This window comes from Triticum aestivum, chromosome 2B, assembly GCF_018294505.1.
Source record: "Triticum aestivum cultivar Chinese Spring chromosome 2B, IWGSC CS RefSeq v2.1, whole genome shotgun sequence".
In the NCBI taxonomy this organism is placed as follows: domain Eukaryota; kingdom Viridiplantae; phylum Streptophyta; class Magnoliopsida; order Poales; family Poaceae; genus Triticum; species Triticum aestivum.
Genome location: NC_057798.1, coordinates 735,499,127 through 735,517,982, shown reverse-complemented (window position 1 = coordinate 735,517,982; position 18,856 = coordinate 735,499,127).

Genomic DNA, 18,856 nt, shown 5'->3' with positions numbered 1-18,856 from the left:
TCTGAGGCTTTCACATGTCCCCAATTCAAATTCATTGAAATTTAAACATGAGGCACACATGACTAGCTAGTCTAGGTCATACCAGAATTGGGGATGTGACAACTCACCCCCACTAAATAAGAATCTCGTCCCGAGATTCAAGACATGAGGTAAGAAGGAAGGGGTCACAAAACTATCACCATCTTCTCAATCCATTGCATTTCTCGAATATGTTGATTCATTGATTGAAATTGATCTTGGCGTCTTTGCTTTCGAGAACTTCATCCAACATGACGACGACAGAAAGAAACTCTACAGTAATCGATCTCCTCGAAGGTCGAGCACTCAGGATCAACTCATGGAGTGAGGCGTTGAAACATCTCTTGAGCTGAGACACAAAATACACATTGAGAGAAATGGCAAGAGGTATATGACAATGGTTCGATTGGGTAGGCAAAAATACCATGCTTAAGATGATGGTGCATGGTTTCAAGATAGCGAGGAAATAATTGCCATATTCCATAATGGGGCACCTTAGGGAAGGTGACACGTAGAATTATTCCCTTAAGTGGCAGAAAGAATTACTTTTGACATAGAGATCATTGAGACTCTTTATACCAGCCTAAGGCAATCACAATTGATCATTTGAAGGAGTTCAAAAGAATGACATACTCGGACTAGAATGGATGATGTGGACTATCTTGTTGAAGACAACGCAATGGTTGATTTTTGCTTATCATCGGAAATGGATGGGACCCATGGTAGGACCACTTCTAAAGATGATCCTAGACAGCAAATGCTGAGAAAGGCAGCCCATGGGGAATTGGCACAATGGCGATGCAAGCTGGGAACAAAATGCAACTGTTGGGAATGTTCCAACCATCATATCTGCCTGAGATTTAGATCCGATTGGTGATAGGATACTTGAGGCTCAGCATGTCTGAAAATAGAGTTTGCAACACAAATCGACGAGATGGAATTGCGAGATTCTCGGGAAATGGACTATGGTAGTAAGCTCCAAAACATGAGCTGGTTCTGCTAAACACATGTGAACATGCTGTCGCAGATAAGCATGACCACACAGTAGTCTTACAACAAAACACTACCGAGTTCAGGTGGGGAACCATCATCGAGTGTATCGAAGTCTTTACGCAAGTCCATGGATTAGATCCCAAGCATAGACTTCTCTTCCTTGAACAGGTCAATCAGTGGCTTGGCGTGCTAAGAATACATATAGCATGAAGGTTGCAAGTCTCCAGACCACAGAATACTTCACACATATGCATGACCAACTTGGGATGATTCCAGGGGAAGCAAAACAAGCTTTCTCAAATTCACAGCGGCAACTTGGATCATATGCACATGAATTAGAGGAAGTCACTACTTCCATCAAACATAAACTTCATGAGCTAGCACGAAGAAAATGCTTTCAAAAGTTTCCAACACTGCATTAGATGTTCAACATGAATCAAGGGCAAGATGAAAATGTTGCAATGGGATCAACAACAATCCATCCAGGCTTCCATATAGATGGAATTCCACAATTAAGTGAACACGGTGATAGGATTGGTCAGACCAAAAGATGTAATGGGGTATGTGAAGGAAATATGCCCTAGAGGCAATAATAAAGTTATTATTTATTTCCTTATTTCATGATAAATGTTTATTATTCATGCTAGAATTGTATTAACCGGAAACATGATACATGTGTGAATACATAGACAAACATATAGTCACTAGTATGCCTCTACTTGACTAGCTCATTAATCAAAGATGGTTATGTTTCCTAAACCATAGACATGTGTTGTCATTTGATTAATGGGATCACATCATTGGAAGAATGATGTGATTGACATGACCCATTCCGTTAGCCTAGCACTTGATCGTTTAGTATACTGCTATTGCTTTCTTCATGACTTATACATGTTCCTGTAACTATGAGAATTATGCAACTCCCATTTACTGGAGGAACACTTTGGGTACTACCAAACGTCACAACGTAACTGGGTGATTATAAAGGAGTACTACAGGTGCGTCCGAAGGTACATGTTGAGTTGGCGTATTTCGAGATTAGGTTTTGTCACTCTGATTGTCGGAGAGGTATCTCTGGGCCCTCTCGGTAATGCACATCATTATAAGCCTTGCAAGCAATGTGACCAAATGAGTTGGTTACGGGATGATGCATTACGGAACGAGTAAAGGGACTTGCCGGTAACGAGATTGAACTAGGTATTGGATACCGACGATCAAATCTCGGGCAAGTAACATACCGATGACAAAGGGAACAACGTATGTTGTTATGCGGTTTGACCGATAAAGATCTTCATAGAATATGTAGGAGCCAATATAAGCATCCAGGTTCCGCTATTGGTTATTGACCAAGAATAGTTCTAGGTCATGTCTACATAGTTCTCGAACCCGTAGGGTCCGCACGCTTAAGGTTTCGATGACAGTTATATTATGAGTTTATGAGTTTTGATGTACGGAAGGAGTTCGGAGTCCCGGATGAGATCGGGGACATGACGAGGAGTCTCGAAATGGTCGAGATGTAAAGATCGATATATTGGACGACTATATTCGGAGTTCGGAAAGGTTCCGAGTGATTCGGGTATTTTTCGGAGTACCAGAGAGTTACGGGAATTCGCCGGGGAGTATATGGGCCTTATTGGGCCATACGGGAATAGAGGAGAGAGGCCGAAAGGAAGGAGGCGCGCAGCCCCCCTCTGGTCCGAATTGGACAAGGGGTGCGGCCCCCTTTTCCTTTCCCCTCTCCCCCTCTTTCCCCCTTCTCCTACTCCAACAAGGAAGGAGGGAGTCCTACTCCCGGTGGGAGTAGGACTCCCCTTGGCGCGCCCCTACTAGGCCGGCCGCCCCCTCCCCCCTTGCTCCTTTACATACGGGGGCAGGGGGGCACCTCTAGGCACAACAACAATTGATCCCTTGGATCTCTTAGCCGTGTGCGGTGCCCCCCTCCACCATAATCCACCTCGATAATATCCTAGCGGTGCTTAGGCGAAGCCCTATGTCAGTAGTACATCAAGATCGTCACCACGCCATCGTGCTGACAGAACTCTCCTTCGACACTCGGCTGGATCGGAGTTCGAGGGACGTCATCGAGCTGAACATGTGCTAGAACTCGGAGGTGCCGTAGTTTCGGTGCTTGATCAGTCGGGCCGTGAAGACGTACGACTACATCAACCGCGTTGTTCTAACGCTTCCGCTTTTGGTCTACGAGGGTACGCAGACAACACTCTCCCCTCTCGTTGCTATATCATCACCATGATCTTGCGTGTGCGTAGGAATTTTTTTGAAATTACTACGTTTCCCAACAGTATGCTCGAGGGATCAACCATGAGTAAGACAACATTACAAATATCGTTGGTTCTAACTTGATTTGACGATGGCTGTCGGTGTCAAAACCGGCGGATCTCAGGTAGGGGGTCCCGAACTGTGCGTCTAGGCGGATGGTAACAGGAGACAAGGGACACGATGTTTTTACCCAGGTTCGGGCCCTCTTGATGGAGGTAATACCCTACTCCTGCTTGATTAATATTGATGATATGGGTAGTACAAGAGTAGATCTACCACGAGATCAAGGAGGCTAAACCCTAGAAGCTAGCCTATGGTATGATTGTTATTCGTCCTATGGACTAAAACCCTTCGGTTTATATAGACACCGAATAGGGTTAGGGTTACACAGAGTCGGTTACAATGGTAGGAAATCTTCATATCCATATCACCAAGCTTGCCTTCCACGCCAAGGAAAGCCCTATCCGGACACGGGGTGAAGTCTTCAATCTTCTATCTTCATAGTCCAGGAGTCCGGCCAAAGATGACAGTTCGGCCATTCGGACACCCCCTAGTCCAGGACTCCCTCAGTAGCCCCTGAACCAGGCTTCAATGACGACGAGTCCGGCGCGCATATTGTCTTCGGCATTGCTAGGCGGGTTCCTCCTCCGAATACTTAGAAGGTTTTGAACCCATGGATAGTGTCCGGCTCTGCAAAACAAGTTCCACATAACACCGTAGAGAGAATAATTTTTGCACAGATCTGCTGACGTATTCCACGGCGTGACATCACACCACGGCCAGGCTTTTATTCGAATCGTTTTTTACTGTCCCACCTCAGCGTGTTTAGCGAGGCGGTTTCCTTGGCACGTCTTATCAACGCGTAGATCATGCCCCCTTATTCCGGGATTCTCATCAATACGGACGTGGGTAACCCAGCCGCGCCATTGATTGCGGCGCTTGGGAGATAAGCGAGTTTTATCAGGCTGGTGGGGGACACATAGCCTCGTCCACCCATATAAGGGGATAAGGATCCACCTTTTTCACCTACGCCTTCCTCCTCCCTTTCTCATCCATTTTCGCGCACTTTGAGCTCCAGCGCCCAAGTCCGCACATCCTCCCTCAACCATCTCCAGCCATGTCTGGAGTGGGTGGCAGGTGGATGGTCTCCTCCGTCACGGAGAGCAACATAAAGAAACTGCGGAAGGCCGGATACTTGTCCGACGACGTCGCACATCGGCTGCCCGATGAAGGGCAGCTCATCCCCACCCCTGAGCCCCATGAGCGGGTCGTATTTCTTGCCCACTTCCTCCGCGGACTGGGTTTTCCACTTCACCCATTCGTCCGGGGGCTCATGTTCTACTACGGCCTAGATTTCCACGATCTGGCCCCAAATTTCATCCTCAACATCTCAGTGTTCATCATCGTGTGCGAGGCTTTCCTCTGCATCCAGCCCCACTTCGGCTTATGGCTAAAGACTTTCAACGTCAAGCCGAAGGTTGTGAAGGGCCGTCAGGCGGAGTGCGGGGGCGCCATGGTCGGCAAGATCGCCAACGTCTTATGGCTCGACGGCTCCTTCGTGGAAACCGTGAAGGGGTGGCAATCGGGGTGGTTCTACATCACCGAACCGCGCGACCCTAAATGGGCAGCGGTCCCCGAATTTCGGTCTGGTATTCCCACGCGGCTCACTTCCTGGAAGGAGACCGGCCTGGCGTGGGGTAATTCGGAAGAGCTGATCGGACTCCAAACCTGCATGCGGACCTTGGTGAACAAGAATCTCAGGCTCGTCAATGTGATCCAGGTCATGCTCATCCGCCGGATCCTCCCGTGCCAACAACGGGCCTTCAAATTGTGGGAGTTCGATCCAGCTCGGCATCCAACCCTGAAGAGGCTCTTCAACACTACGTACGAAGATGCCTGGAAGGCGCTGTTCAAGGGCGCCGAAGCTCCCTCATCCGCTACAGAAGATCGCGGATTCAGCTCGCAGCGTCAAGCTACCGAGGTAAACTATTTTGCCCTTTACGGGAATCTTGCTCTTCATAGTCTGACTCTATGCGGGATCTAAACTCCCTTGCCTTTGACAGGACTGGCGGAACACGTCCGGGCAGGTTGACTATTCGGCTCCTTTGCCAGAAGATCCAGTAGACGCCCGCTTGGCGGGGCTGCTGGCTCCGGCGCCTTACGTGGTGCCGGGGAAGAAGGCCAAGAAGGAGGCCACGAGGACTCGACGGAGTGCCCGGCGCCAGGTGTCGTCGGACTTATCGTCCGACAACTTGGAGGCGGACTCCTCCCATGAAAACGAGGAGGAGGAAAAAGAAGCCTCTCCCCCGGCGGGGGGAGAGAAGAAGAGAAAGGCCGCCCCATCCGGGGAGGCCGGTGGGTCCAAGAAGGGGAGAACCCTTCATCCGGACATCTCCAACACCGTCAACGATCGCGAGGAGGAGTGGCCTACGAGGGCCAAGCCCCTGGCGAGATCGTAAGTGTCCGGGTACCCATGGCTTTCTGTTTTATTCATTGCATAATGTTCTCTGATGCCGAACAATCATGCAACCCGCCCAAGGACGAGCTTGCCGCTTCGTCAAGCGGGTCCCTGAATTCGTTCGAAATGGAGAGTAGTTCTCTTCCGGCCGCCTCCTCGCCTCGCGCCGCTGACGACGCCGAGGTGGGGCTCCAAGAGGGGCCTGGTCAAGAGGAGGTGACGCAGGAGGCGCCACAAGGCAGCCTCCCGAACTCCAGGCACGAGGGGGGCAAGACCCCCGGGGGCTCTAAGCCCGACCCTTGTCCGGACTCCATACCGGAACCTTCAGTGGTTCCGAAGTCCGGCAAGCGGCTCCTTCGTAAGAAGGGTAAGAAGCCGGTGTCCTCCGTCCAACCGGAGGCACCGGATAGCTTACTGGAGGCGCTTAACAGCGCCTCCATCGAAGAGGAGCACCGCACTGTCATGAGTGTGGTGATCCAGAAGGTTCAGTCCACCAAGAGCGGGCTGACTGAAGCCTGCAGCAGCCTTCTAACAGGCTTTGAGGTAAGATTTCAATATATGAAAGAATATTACCGCATAGACAGTAGCCCCTGATGCTCAGTTCGGTGTTCGGAAAGAAAAGCTGGACTGAGGATCTAAAAAGATATACGCAGGAGTCTAACATAATTATGTAAATATGGGAATGCAGGCTGCCCTGCTGACCTCTGCCGCACTGACTGCGGAGGTCGATGAATTGAAGGAGAGCCTCGAGCGGTCCGAGAACGAGCTCAGCCAAGCCAAGAAGCAGCTCGAGGACAAGGAAGGTAAGAAATACCTTATAGAGATTTAAGAAAAATGTGGTTGCGAAAAGATAACAAGAATAACATGTGTATGCAGGGGCCACAAACGAGGTGGCCATCCTGAAGGAGGCGGTGTCCGCGGCCGAAAACAAAGCGGCCGCGGAGCGTACCGAGCGAGAGAAGGGGGAGGCGCAGCTAGCGGAGGTCCGGCAAGAGCTCCAGGCTCTCGTGGAAAAACACGAGAGTTTGGAGCATGACTGGAGGACCCGAGAGTCCGAGCTTGCCTCGGCTCTTGAGAGTGCCAAAGCTGCTAAGGCCGAGGCCCAGAAATCCCTCCAGGAGATTGAGGCGATGAGGAAGACAGCGGCGGGTAAGGCATCCTTTATGCAAAGCAAGAATGTAAAAGTCAATTACCTATTACTTACCCGAATCCGGAGCTCTCCAGGAGCCTTCCCAGATCTGCCCCGCAGTGTATCCGACGCCGCCGCTTTCTACCGAGCCGAAGAGGGGAGCTCAACGGAGAAGGTGTTTTGGTCTCAGTATGCTGAGGCTGAACAACTGGTGCCCTTGAGCGACCAACTGAAGCAATTGGTTGAGCTCCACAAGGTCGCCGAACAGGCCATGAAGGGCCTTATAGCTCGGCTGTGGACAAATGAGGCCATGCCTGGGAGCTACTTCGGGCTAGTGCGGCGGCTGATGGATGCCTGTCCGTGGATCGAAGTCATCAAGCGCTCCGTCTATATTGAAGGTGCCCGTAGGGCCCTTGCCCGTGCCAAGGTGCACTGGGGCAAGTTGGACGCGGAGAAGCTGGTGACGGACAAGCCGCCGCCGGGCAAAGAACATCGCAAGCCCGAGAAGTATTATGAGGGCGTCCTGAAGGGTGCCCGTCTTATAGCGGGTGAATGCTCCAAAGATGTAATATTTGAGTAGACTCACATTTTGTTATCCTGTACGCTGAAAACTTGTTCATATGCGCTAAGCAACACTTTTTAATTTAAAATATTACCTTCTGTGCGGCCGTTTATCAAATTTGAGAGATGGCGAGTCATTGGCTTCAGCCCCCATGCCACGAGTGCTGGGGTGTTCGGGATAAACTTGAGCGCTCTTGTTCCCATTCTTGGGTCCTTCGAGGGAGGCACTCAACGCAACGAACCAGGCAACCGGACTATAATGCTTGAACACTCTCACTTAGCCATAGAATCCTATAATTTTAAATTTCGGCGAAGCCCCTAGTATTCGGAAGACCGAATTCGGGGCGCCATCCATGCCTTGGCCGGACAATGCCGGTTCTTCGCTCTAAGCGGCATAAGTCTTTAGGGACTCGAAAAAACCTCTCGAACAGCGACCAGCTCTCGCCTTATCATGACGGCCAGTTTTAGCTTTCTCCACTGAGGTGCTCAACCCGGCTCAACCGGGGCACAATCGCAGTGGTTCTCCCAGCACTACCTTAGCCGATATAACGGAACGTAAGGTACCAAAACATGGGAGCCAGGCAAACCCAACTACTGACCCAAGACATGATTCGGAGCCGATGCCTATAATGCTATAAGTTCGGGGTGCCGCACTTGTGAAAGTGTTCGGACTTGTCACACCATGTTTTTTGGGGTACATAAGCCCCTGGTGTATTGGCCGTGCCAAATTGTACGGTTGCGTAATGTCACAAACGAACATATATAATGGGAAAGAATGCAATAATAGGCGAAAGCTATATATTGTTTATTCAAAAGGGACTACGAATAAAAAGCAGAACGATACAAATTGTGCGATACGCAAGGTATGGGACTTTTGACATGTCCCCCTTCCAGGGGTAAGTTTGCGGTGTGGTATGTAAAACAGGTATACTGCTCGTAATAGAGACCAACTGGGCACTCGACGCGGTTTTCTGCTTCCCTGGCTGTTGTATCGTGTGTTCGGCGCGAATGTCGGACAGGGCTTCTGGAGAACGGAGTCCTGAAAGTAAAAAAAACAAAAACAAATGACACAAACGGGAGCCCCTAGTGCGGTCTAGCCGCACTCTGGGTATGCCGTGGTCGTGGCCCGTCCCCTATGCCCATGGTACTTCCAGAGCGTAATTAAGTACGCATAGTACTGGCTTCACGAGTTCGCGAGGGCTGGGGTTGGGGCCGCATTACTACGCCTGCTCGGAACGTGCCAGGCGGTCTTGCTGTAGGTTACTCCGGGCGCTCTTGGCAGTGTCCAATTTTGTATTGGACGGACTGGAGGATTGCCTTAAGAGGCTGCTCTGCACCTCTACCGCAAGGGCAGCCGTATGCTCCTCCGTTCGGAGGGAGCGCTCGGTGTTTCCATTGACCGTGATTACGCCTCGAGGTCCTGACATCTTGAGCTTGAGGTACGCGTAGTGCGGCACCGCATTGAATTTTCCGAATGCGGTTCGTCCGAGCAGTGCGTGATAGCCGCTGTGGAACGGGACTATATCAAAGATTAACTCCTCGCTCCGGAAGTTATCCGGGGATCCGAAGACCACTTCAAGTGTAACGGAGCCTGTACAGTTGGCCTCAACACCTGGAATGACGCCTTTAAAGGTCGTCTTTGTGGGTTTGATCCTTGACTGGTCTATGCCCATTTTGCGCACTGTATCCTGATAAATCAGGTTCAGGCTGCTGCCGCCGTCCATCAGGACTCTGGTGAGGTGAAATCCGTTAATGATTGGGTCAAGAACCAATGCGGCGAAACCGCCGTGACAGATGCTAGTGGGGTGGTCCCTTCGATCAAAGGTGATCGGACAGGAAGATCATGGGTTGAACTTCGGGGCAACTGGCTCCATCGCGTATACGTCCCTTAGTGCACGCTTCCTCTCCCTTTTGGGTATGTGGGTTGCGTATATCATGTTCACCGTCCCCACTTGTGTGGGAAAGCCCTTCTGTCCTCTATTGTTCGGCGGCCGGGGCTCCTCCTCGTCATCGCTATGCAGCCCCTTATCATTGTTTTCGGCGCTTAACTTGCCTGCTTTCTTGAACACCCAACAATCCCTGTTGGTGTGATTGGCTGGTTTTTCGGGGGTGCCATGTATCTGGCACAAGCGATCGAGTATTCGGTCCAAGTTGGACGGGCCCTGGGTATTTCTTTTGAATGGCTTTTTCCGCTGACCGGGTTTAGAGCCTCTGAATCCGGCGTTGACTGTCGTATCTTCAGCATTGTCACCGTTAATGCGGCGTTTATGCTTGTTGCGACGCGACCTACCATTGCTGTCCTTGGTATCTGAACTACCAGGGTGTTTGGTCAAGTTGTTACTTCGAGCTAGCCACCTGTCCTCTCCCGCGCAAAAGCGAGTCATGAGTGTAGTGAGGGCTGCCATGGATTTCGGCTTTTCCTGTCCTAGGTGCCGGGCTAGCCACTCGTCGCGGATGTTGTGTTTGAAGGCTGCTAGCGCCTCTGCATCCGGACAGTCGACGATCTGATTTTTCTTTGTTAGGAACCGCGTCCAGAATTGTCTGGTCGATTCTTCTGGCTGCTGAATTATGTGGCTAAGGTCATCGGCGTCTGGTGGTCGCACATATGTGCCCTGGAAGTTATCAAGGATTGCAACTTCCAGGTCCTCCCAACAACCAATTGACTCTGCTGGCAAGCTGTTGAGCCAATGCCGAGCTGGTCCTTTAAGCTTGAGTGGGAGATATTTGATGGCATGTAGATCATCACCGTGGGCCATGTGGATATGGAGGAGATAGTCCTCAATCTAGACCGCCGGATCTGTGGTACCATCGTATGATTCGATGTTTACGGGTTTGAAGCCCTTAGGGATTTGATGATCCATTACTTCATCTGTGAAGCATAGTGGGTGTGCGGCGCCTCTATATTGGGCTATGTCATGACGTAGCTCATATGAGCTTTGTCTACTGTGTTCGGCCCGGCCGGGGTTGCTGTATCTGGCGTGACAGTAATCATCCCGAGTCGTTGGGCGCCCACGCGATATGTAGATCGATCTTGTATGCTTTGCCTTGTCCTCCAATATATCTCGCAAGTCCGGCGCGTTTTCCCATGCCTTGGTGCCTTTTGAGCGGTGTCGGGGCGTGGCTTGAGCGGAGGGCCAAAAGGCTTCTCTATCACGACCACGGGGTGGCCGGTCTGCCATGTCTTGTGCTGGTGACTCGGGTGCTTCCTCCTCTGATCGAGGCAACGACCTGCGTTTGGGGTAGCTTTTGGAGGGGCGTTCGAGTTCATACTCTTCGGCTGCAAGGACTTCAGTCCATCTGTCAGCTAGCAGGTCTTGGTCAGCTCTAAGTTGTTGCTGCTTTTTCATGAGGCTGCTTGCCGTGGCCATGAGCCTGCGTTTAAAACGCTCTTGTTCGACGGGATCCTCTGGCACGACGAATTCGTCGTCGTCGAGGCTTGCCTCGTCTTCGGAGGGGGCGCGCATAGTTATCGTCCTCTACCTCTCTTTCTGCCGCACTATCATGCGGACTTGCTTCTCCCTCCTCCTGTGTTGAGTCCTACTGGAGGGGGTCGTCTTCGGCACTGTCCGGGGTATTATTGTTTCCCGTGCCGGAATCACCATTTTTACTGTGGCGGGATTTAGAGCGGCGCCGCTAACGTCGGCGCTTCGGTTGTTTCTTGGAGGGGTCATCCTCTGCTGTTCCATCGCCGTTCCCATCTTTTGGGATGTCCACCATGTATATGTCGTAGGACGAGGTGGCCTTCCAGTGCCCCATGGGCGCTGGCTCTTGATCGTCTCCGGCACCGTCGTCCATACCGTCGATGTCTTCGGAGTCGAAGTCGAGCATGTCGGTTAAATCATCGACAGTGGCTACGAAGTGGGTGGTGGGTGGGCATTGAATTTCTTCGTCGTCCGAATCCCAACCTTCTCAACCGTAGTTCGGCCAGGGCTCTCCTGATAAAGAGAGAGACTTTAATGAGTTCAGGATATCACCAAAGGGCGAATGCTGAAAGATGTCTGCGGCAGTGAACTCCATGACCGGCGCCCAGTCGGATTCGACTGGCAGGGGCACGGGAGGTTCGGAGTCCAGAAAGGAGTCCGACACCTGGGAGTCACGATCTTCGCAAAGGACAGGAGTGGTGTTCGGCTCGATCACCGTAGAGATTTCAGCCCCCGAGGCAGTGTCCAACCAGCCGTCCTCGATCGGCGAAACCGGCTCTGGATTAAAGGTCGGAGCGGGTACTGGTTCGACTCCAGGGCACTGTTCGGCGGTAGAGCTAGATTATGCCCATCGAGACAGTGCGGCACGATCGGCCGCGGCTCGAATCCGTCGAAGATCAAGTCCCCATGGACATCGGCCGTATAGTTCAAGCTTCCAAATCTGACCTGATGACCAGGGGCGTAGCTTTCAATCTGCTCTAGATGGCCTAACGAATTGGCCCGCAGTGCAAAGCCGCCGAATACAAAGATCTGTCCGGGGAGAAAAGTCTCACCCTGGACTGTGTCGTTGCTGACGATCGAAGGAGCCATCGGGCCTGAAGGCGACGACACAGAGGAGCTCTCAATGAAAGAACCAATGTCGGTGTCAAAACCGGCGGATCTCGGGTAGGGGGGTCCCAAACTGTGCGTCTAGGCGGATGGTAACAGGAGACAAGGGACACGATGTTTTTACCCAGGTTCAGGCCCTCTCGAGGGAGGTAATACCCTACTCCTGCTTGATTAATATTGATGATATGGGTAGTACAAGAGTAGATCTACCACGAGATCAAGGAGGCTAAACCTTAGAAGCTAGCCTATGGTATGATTATTATTCGTCCTATAGACTAAAACCCTTCGGTTTATATAGACACCGAATAGGGTTAGGGTTACACAGAGTCGGTTACAATGGTAGGAAATCTTCATATCCGTATCGCCAAGCTTGCCTTCCACGCCAAGGAAAGCCCTATCCGGACACGGGGTGAAGTCTTCAATCTTCTATCTTCATAGTCCAGGAGTCCGGCCAAAGATGACAGTTCGGCCATCCGGACACCCCCTAGTCCAGGACTTCCTCAATGGCCCACACTCAAATCAAGGTTTGGACAAGACGATAGGTTCAACAACTGATCACGAGGACCAATCGATGAAGAAATCATCTTTCTACAACAAACACACAAACACAAGATATCCCTTTGGAAATGACCTAAGTTAGACAAGCTTTTATCTTCCAACTCTCCAAGTTGTTGTTTAGCTTGACCGACTAGCTCAGGGATATTCAACACAGATTCTTGGAGAAGGGGTGGTTTACAAAAAACCAACTTGATCACGAACTCAACATAGCGGTCAAGTGACAACCTAGTAACACTTCCGAGAAGATATTCGAAAAATCACGAACCACCGATATGTTACTAAGCTCAAGAACAATCTTGCTTTTTAGGGCAAGACGATATGACCACATGAGTAAGGGATTTGACACAATCCTAAATCCTTGATTGAAGAGTGCACGAGGGAAATGGACTTGTTAGCACAATCTATCTTAGAATGATGATTCAATAATCAACACACTAAGAATGAAATTATTGTCTATTTACTACCAAGCAACGAGGTTGCTGGGAGTATTGATTTCACACATCATGATTCATTCGTCGGCATTCCGATTACAATAACATGGTTACCGAGGAATGAATAGTTATGGTGAGAAGTATCACTACGTCAAGAAGTCATAAGAGGTTGTGCAATTCCTATGATATTCCCGACATAAAGAGGGTAGCACTCCAAGGTAGAACAGAACAAAAGCTGGATTGGCAATTTGATCTGCAGAGCACAACTACTTTGACCCAATCCTGGAATGAACAAGGTACTGGAGTTTGTTTCTCCTAGTCATTCCAGAATAGAATGGCTTGACAGACCACAAGAATAATAGGCATCAGCGAACGAATGCACACATACTCTAGACTATCGATTGATAGACAATGGTCGGAATACAAGTGAAGAGTAACAACTCAAGGAAGATATATCTTTCTGAGTTGTGGATGCATAGATTGGTATGTCGAGCAAAGCTCAACATTTCTTCCGGATAACCCATGCAGAAAGGTAGAACTGGCAGATTCACAATGTAGAATGGAGAACCCATTAAGAGCACTCTAGTTGTGATCTTTTGGTTCACAGAACTTCTTCCATAAGCAGTTCATGGTATTTGGAAGAAGGAAATACCACGGACCTTGAGGACTATCACAAAGGTTACTAATATCCTAAAGGAACTAGCAAACACTACCAACATGAAGTAAGTAGGGTGAATTTTGGGCTAAAAAATCCAGGAGTAGAATACCTACTACTAAGTAGCATCACGGGATGCTTTCGAGAATGATGGCCAGAATCATCACACTAGAACACAAAACATGGATGGAGTACTAGGTGGTTCTCTAAGACACCTAGGGTCATAATAATAATTCCAACATATATACCGAGGCAATGAAGTACCTCAACACACTAGTTAGTATGGTTGATCTGGCACAAAGAAACTTCGGAACGATAAGGAGGGATTTACAAATGCATCAGACTATTTAGAAACCTGGGATGACTCGGGCAGCATAACGGTTGTAATGCTCAAAATTATCTGAGACATCCTGCAAAATGGTGGCATAACCACTCAACATCACAATATCAAGGTTCTGAGATCAACTATCAGCACATGGAAGTAGTAGGAACTGAACTGAGACTTGAATCCATCAATCCTATAAGTCTACAGATTAGTAACACATGATCCTGTTAGAAAGATGAGAAGCCTAATTCTTAATCCCCGTAGAAGATAAGAGGGTGACTCAGATCGGAGGGCATAAGGTAAAGGAGTAAAAAGAGCCTTACGTTCCCATCCCCAATCAACTCCCTTATATAACTAAAGCATTTCTAGACTCAACTTCGACCAGTTTGGCTTGGTAATCCTACAGGCAGTCAGGCTCTGATACCAAAGCTGTCAGGACCCCGATCCTAAGTCACACCGATCTAACATGTAACACATCATATCACTTTACGGCCTCACGCACGGTATTCCCACGGGTGCCACCTTACCTGTCCTGGGACCGTTTGCGCCTTTTGGCTCATGTATATGATAGTGTCGCTAGCATCCATATGATAGAGAACCCAGGCCGACATGACCAGTCGTAAACCCAAAGTGGCACTAACTTACAGGGACAGGCATACATGACCCAGCAACGGACGTGTCGGTCATCAGCGAGGGAATTCAGGCTGTAGCAACTGGGCTAGCAGGACTCTGGGAATCTAGGCTGTAGCAGGCTAACAGGACTTTGAAAGACACCGCGTGACATTTCCCCGAAGGGACAGACACAGGATCAAAGAAGGACACATGCCGGCCAGTCTAAGTGTTCTGGAGCAGTAGCAACTGGGCTAACAGGACTCCGGTAAACCAGGCTGTAGCAGACTACCATGGCTTAGTGGAAGCACTAGACTACATTTCCCCATAAGAGAGGCTACGAAGGATAGACAACTAGGTTGTCGGATCCCACACATACCACGCATTTCAAATCATACACACCATATGCTTGATATGTACAAATACAACATGGCATCACAACAAAACTCTACAACTCAAAGTATTCATTCATTAGGCTCCGAGGAGCCAAGTATTACAAACATGGATCTCATGTCCCGACATATAGAGCATACAACCAATAAGCACATGCGGAAGCTTAACTTGTCTGAGTACACTAGTAGAAAAAGGGTCAAATGTGAGACACATTAGTCCCGGTTTGTAACAGAACCGGCACTAATGTGTCCATTAGTGCCGGTTCCAACGGCTAGGCGGGAGGAGCTCTTTAGTACCGGTTCATGGCGAACCTTTAGCACTGGTTTGTGCCATGAACCGGTACTAAAGTAAGTGGTGGCAGGATGTTGTCAGAGTGGGGCCCTTCCAGCACCTTTAGTACCGGTTCGTGGCATGAACCGGTACTAAAGGTCGTCCTATATAAACCCTTCGTCCACCCGCACTCTGTTCTTCCCCCTTTCCCCTCTCCCTCTCCTCTGTTCTTCCCTTCTTCCTCTCGAGTTCATCACAAAATTTGCCCCAAATTTGTCAAGATTTGCAGGCCCTCATCCATTCAAATGATCACCAAGGTTAGCAACTTTGTCCTTTCATCTCTCATTGCTAGATTAGCTCTTGCATTGGTTTATATAGTGATTAATTGTGGGTTTTAGTAATTTGGGAGGAATTATATGTGGTAGTATTTGATTTATATGCAATTTGAGGTCAAAATAACACTTAGTTTGCATATGTAGGTGTGGTTTACTTAGTGCCTTCTAAATCTCCGTCGTAACCACCATCGATCGCCCGCACCGTCCCGTCGCCGGCACCACCTTGTGGTGAGCCTCTTGTTCATGAAATTTTATATAAAAAATTGATGTTTGTGTGATTTGGATATATAGTTACTCGTATAATAATTATCTTACCCGTACGTTGTTTGTTATACATAGTGCCATGGTTTTGATATCCGTCCCCGTCGGCCCTCGTCCTTGTTATGATTCGGATGTGGTATATTCTCTTTTAAAACTATTTGTTGCATTTCGTGTTTATGACAAATTATGCCCATCAAGTTGACATAGATATTTTTATCTAGGAGGTATGTGAACCGGAAATTCCAACCGACCCTATTGTCAAGAGGTTAAATTTAGTTGAAAGAGAAAACGAGTACTTGAAAGAAAAATTGAAAAGAATTGAGGGGGAGAAGATGGAATTGGAGTTGCATGTTGCCGATGTCGTCGATGATCACAAGATCAAGATGGAGAAAATGCGCTTGAAGATTAGAAAGATTAGAAAATATGCCATCGATAGTGAGGCTTGGTATCATTATGCTGTTGGATCAATTGTTACCTTAGTTGCGATCTTGATCGCATTTGTTGTTGCATTTAAATGCTTTAGCTAGAGAGTTATTTGTTTGTTGCATTTAAGTGTTGTATGAACTTTATGTATGAACTTGTATTAATTTGGTCTATTCGGTGTTGTGTAATGAAGATGAGCCGGCAATGGATGTACGATGACCGATGCTCTCCCCAGTTCGTTGAGGGCGTGCATACTTTTCTGCTTGCGGCTGAGGCAAACAAGCGGGCGGATGGTTTTATGCCTTGTCCATGTGCTGGCTGTAAGAATGGTCGCAATTACTCTACGTCAAGAACCATTCACGTCCACCTGTTTGAGTCCGGTTTCATGCCCCACTATAATGTTTGGACCAAGCACGGAGAAAGAGGGGTTATGATGGAAGACAATGAAGAAGAAGAGGACGACGACAGCTATCCTGGCCATGGGTTCCCTGAATACGATGATACAACAATGGGGGAAGAAGCTGAGCCGATAATGCGGGAAGAAGCTGAGCCGGCAATGCGGGAAGAAGCTGAAGAAGAGGCATCAGATGAGCACGTTGATGATCTAGGTCGGGCCATTGCCGATGCAAAGAGAAACTGCGCAAGTGATTTGGAGAAGAAGAAGTTGCAGCGCATGTTAGAGGATCACAAAAAATTGTTGTACCCGAATTGTGTAGGTGACAAGAAAAAGCTGGGCACCACACTGGAATTGCTGCAATGGAAGGCAGAGAATGGTGTATCTGACAAGGGATTTGGAAAGTTGCTAGTAATGATAAAGGATATGCTTCCAAAGGACAATGAATTGCCCGAGAGTATGTACGAAGCAAAGAAGGTTGTCTGCCCTCTAGGGTTAGAGGTGCAGAAGATACATGCATGCCCTAATGATTGCATCCTCTACCGCGGTGAGTACGAGGATTTGAACGCTTGCCCGGTATGTGGTGCATTGCGCTATAAGATCTGCCGCGATGAGCATGGTGATGTCGAGGGCCAGCGCCCCAGGAAGAAGATTCCTGCCAAGGTGATGTGGTATTCTCCTATAATACCATGGTTGAAACGTTTGTTCCAAAACAAAGAGCATGCCAAGGCGATGCGATGGCATAGAGAAGACCGTAAGAAAGACGGAAAGTTGAGAGTACGCGCTAACGGGTCGCAGTGGAGAAAAATCGAAAGAAAGTATGGGAAGGAGTTTGCAGATGACGCAAGGAGCGTATGGTTTGGTCTAAGCGCAGATGGCATTAATCCTTTTGGGGAGCAGAGCAGAAACCATAGCACTTGGCCTGTGACTCTATGTTTGTATAACCTTCCTCCTTGGTTGTGCATGAAGCGGAAGTTCATTATGATGCCAGTGCTCATCCAAGGCCCTAAGCAACCCGGTAACAACATTGATGTGTACCTAAGGCCATTAGTTGAAGAACTCTTACAACTGTGGAATGGAACAGGTGTATGTGCGTGGGATGAGCACATGGGGGAAGAATTTGACCTAAAGGCGTTGCTGTTCGTGACCATCAATGATTGGCCTGCTCTCAGTAACCTTTCACGACAGACAAACAAGGGATACCGCGGATGCACGCACTGTTTGGATGATACCGACAATATATATTTGAATAGTTGTAAGAAGAATGTGTACCTGGGACATCGTCGATTTCTTTCGAGCAGGCATCCCGTAAGAAAGAAAGGCAAGCATTTCAAAGGTGAGGCGGATCACCGGACGAAGCCTCGCCACCGTACTGGTGCTGATGTACATGATATGATCAAGGATTTGAAGGTGATATTTGGAAAGGGTCCTGGCGGACAACCTGTTCCGAAGGACGCTGACGGACGCGCACCCATGTGGAAGAAGAAATCTATATTTTGGGACCTGCCATATTGGAAAGACCTAGAGGTCCGCTCCGCAATAGACATGATGCACGTGACGAAGAATCTTTGCGTGACCCTGCTTGGCTTCTTGGGCGTGTATGGGAAGACAAAAGATACACCTGAGGCACGGGAGGACCAACAATGTATGCACGGAGAAGACGGCATACATCAGGGTCATGCAAGCTACGCTCTTACCAAAGAAGAGAAGGAAATCTTCTTTGAATGCCTTCTCAGTATTAAGGTACCGTCTGGCTTCTCGTCGAATATAAAGGGAATAATAAACATGGTAGAAAAAAAGTTCCAGAACCTAAAGTCTCATGACTGCCATGTGATTATGACGCAACTGCTTCCGGTTGCATTGAGGGGGCTTCTACCGGAAAACGTTCGATTAGCCATTGTGAAGCTATGTGCATTTCTCAATGCAATCTCTCAGAAGGTAAACGATCCAGAAATCATACCAAGGTTACAGAATGATTTGGTGCAATGTCTTGTCAGTTTCGAGTTGGTGTTCCCACCATCCTTCTTCAACATCATGACGCATGTCCTAGTTCACCTATGCAAAGAGATTAACGTTTTGGGTCCTGTATTTCTACACAATATGTTCCCCTTTGAGAGGTTCATGGGAGTCTTAAAGAAATATGTTTATAACCGTGCTAGGCCAGAAGGAAGCATCTCCAAGGTCCATCAAAATGAGGAGGTCATTGGGTTTTGTATTGACTTTATTCCTGACGTTAA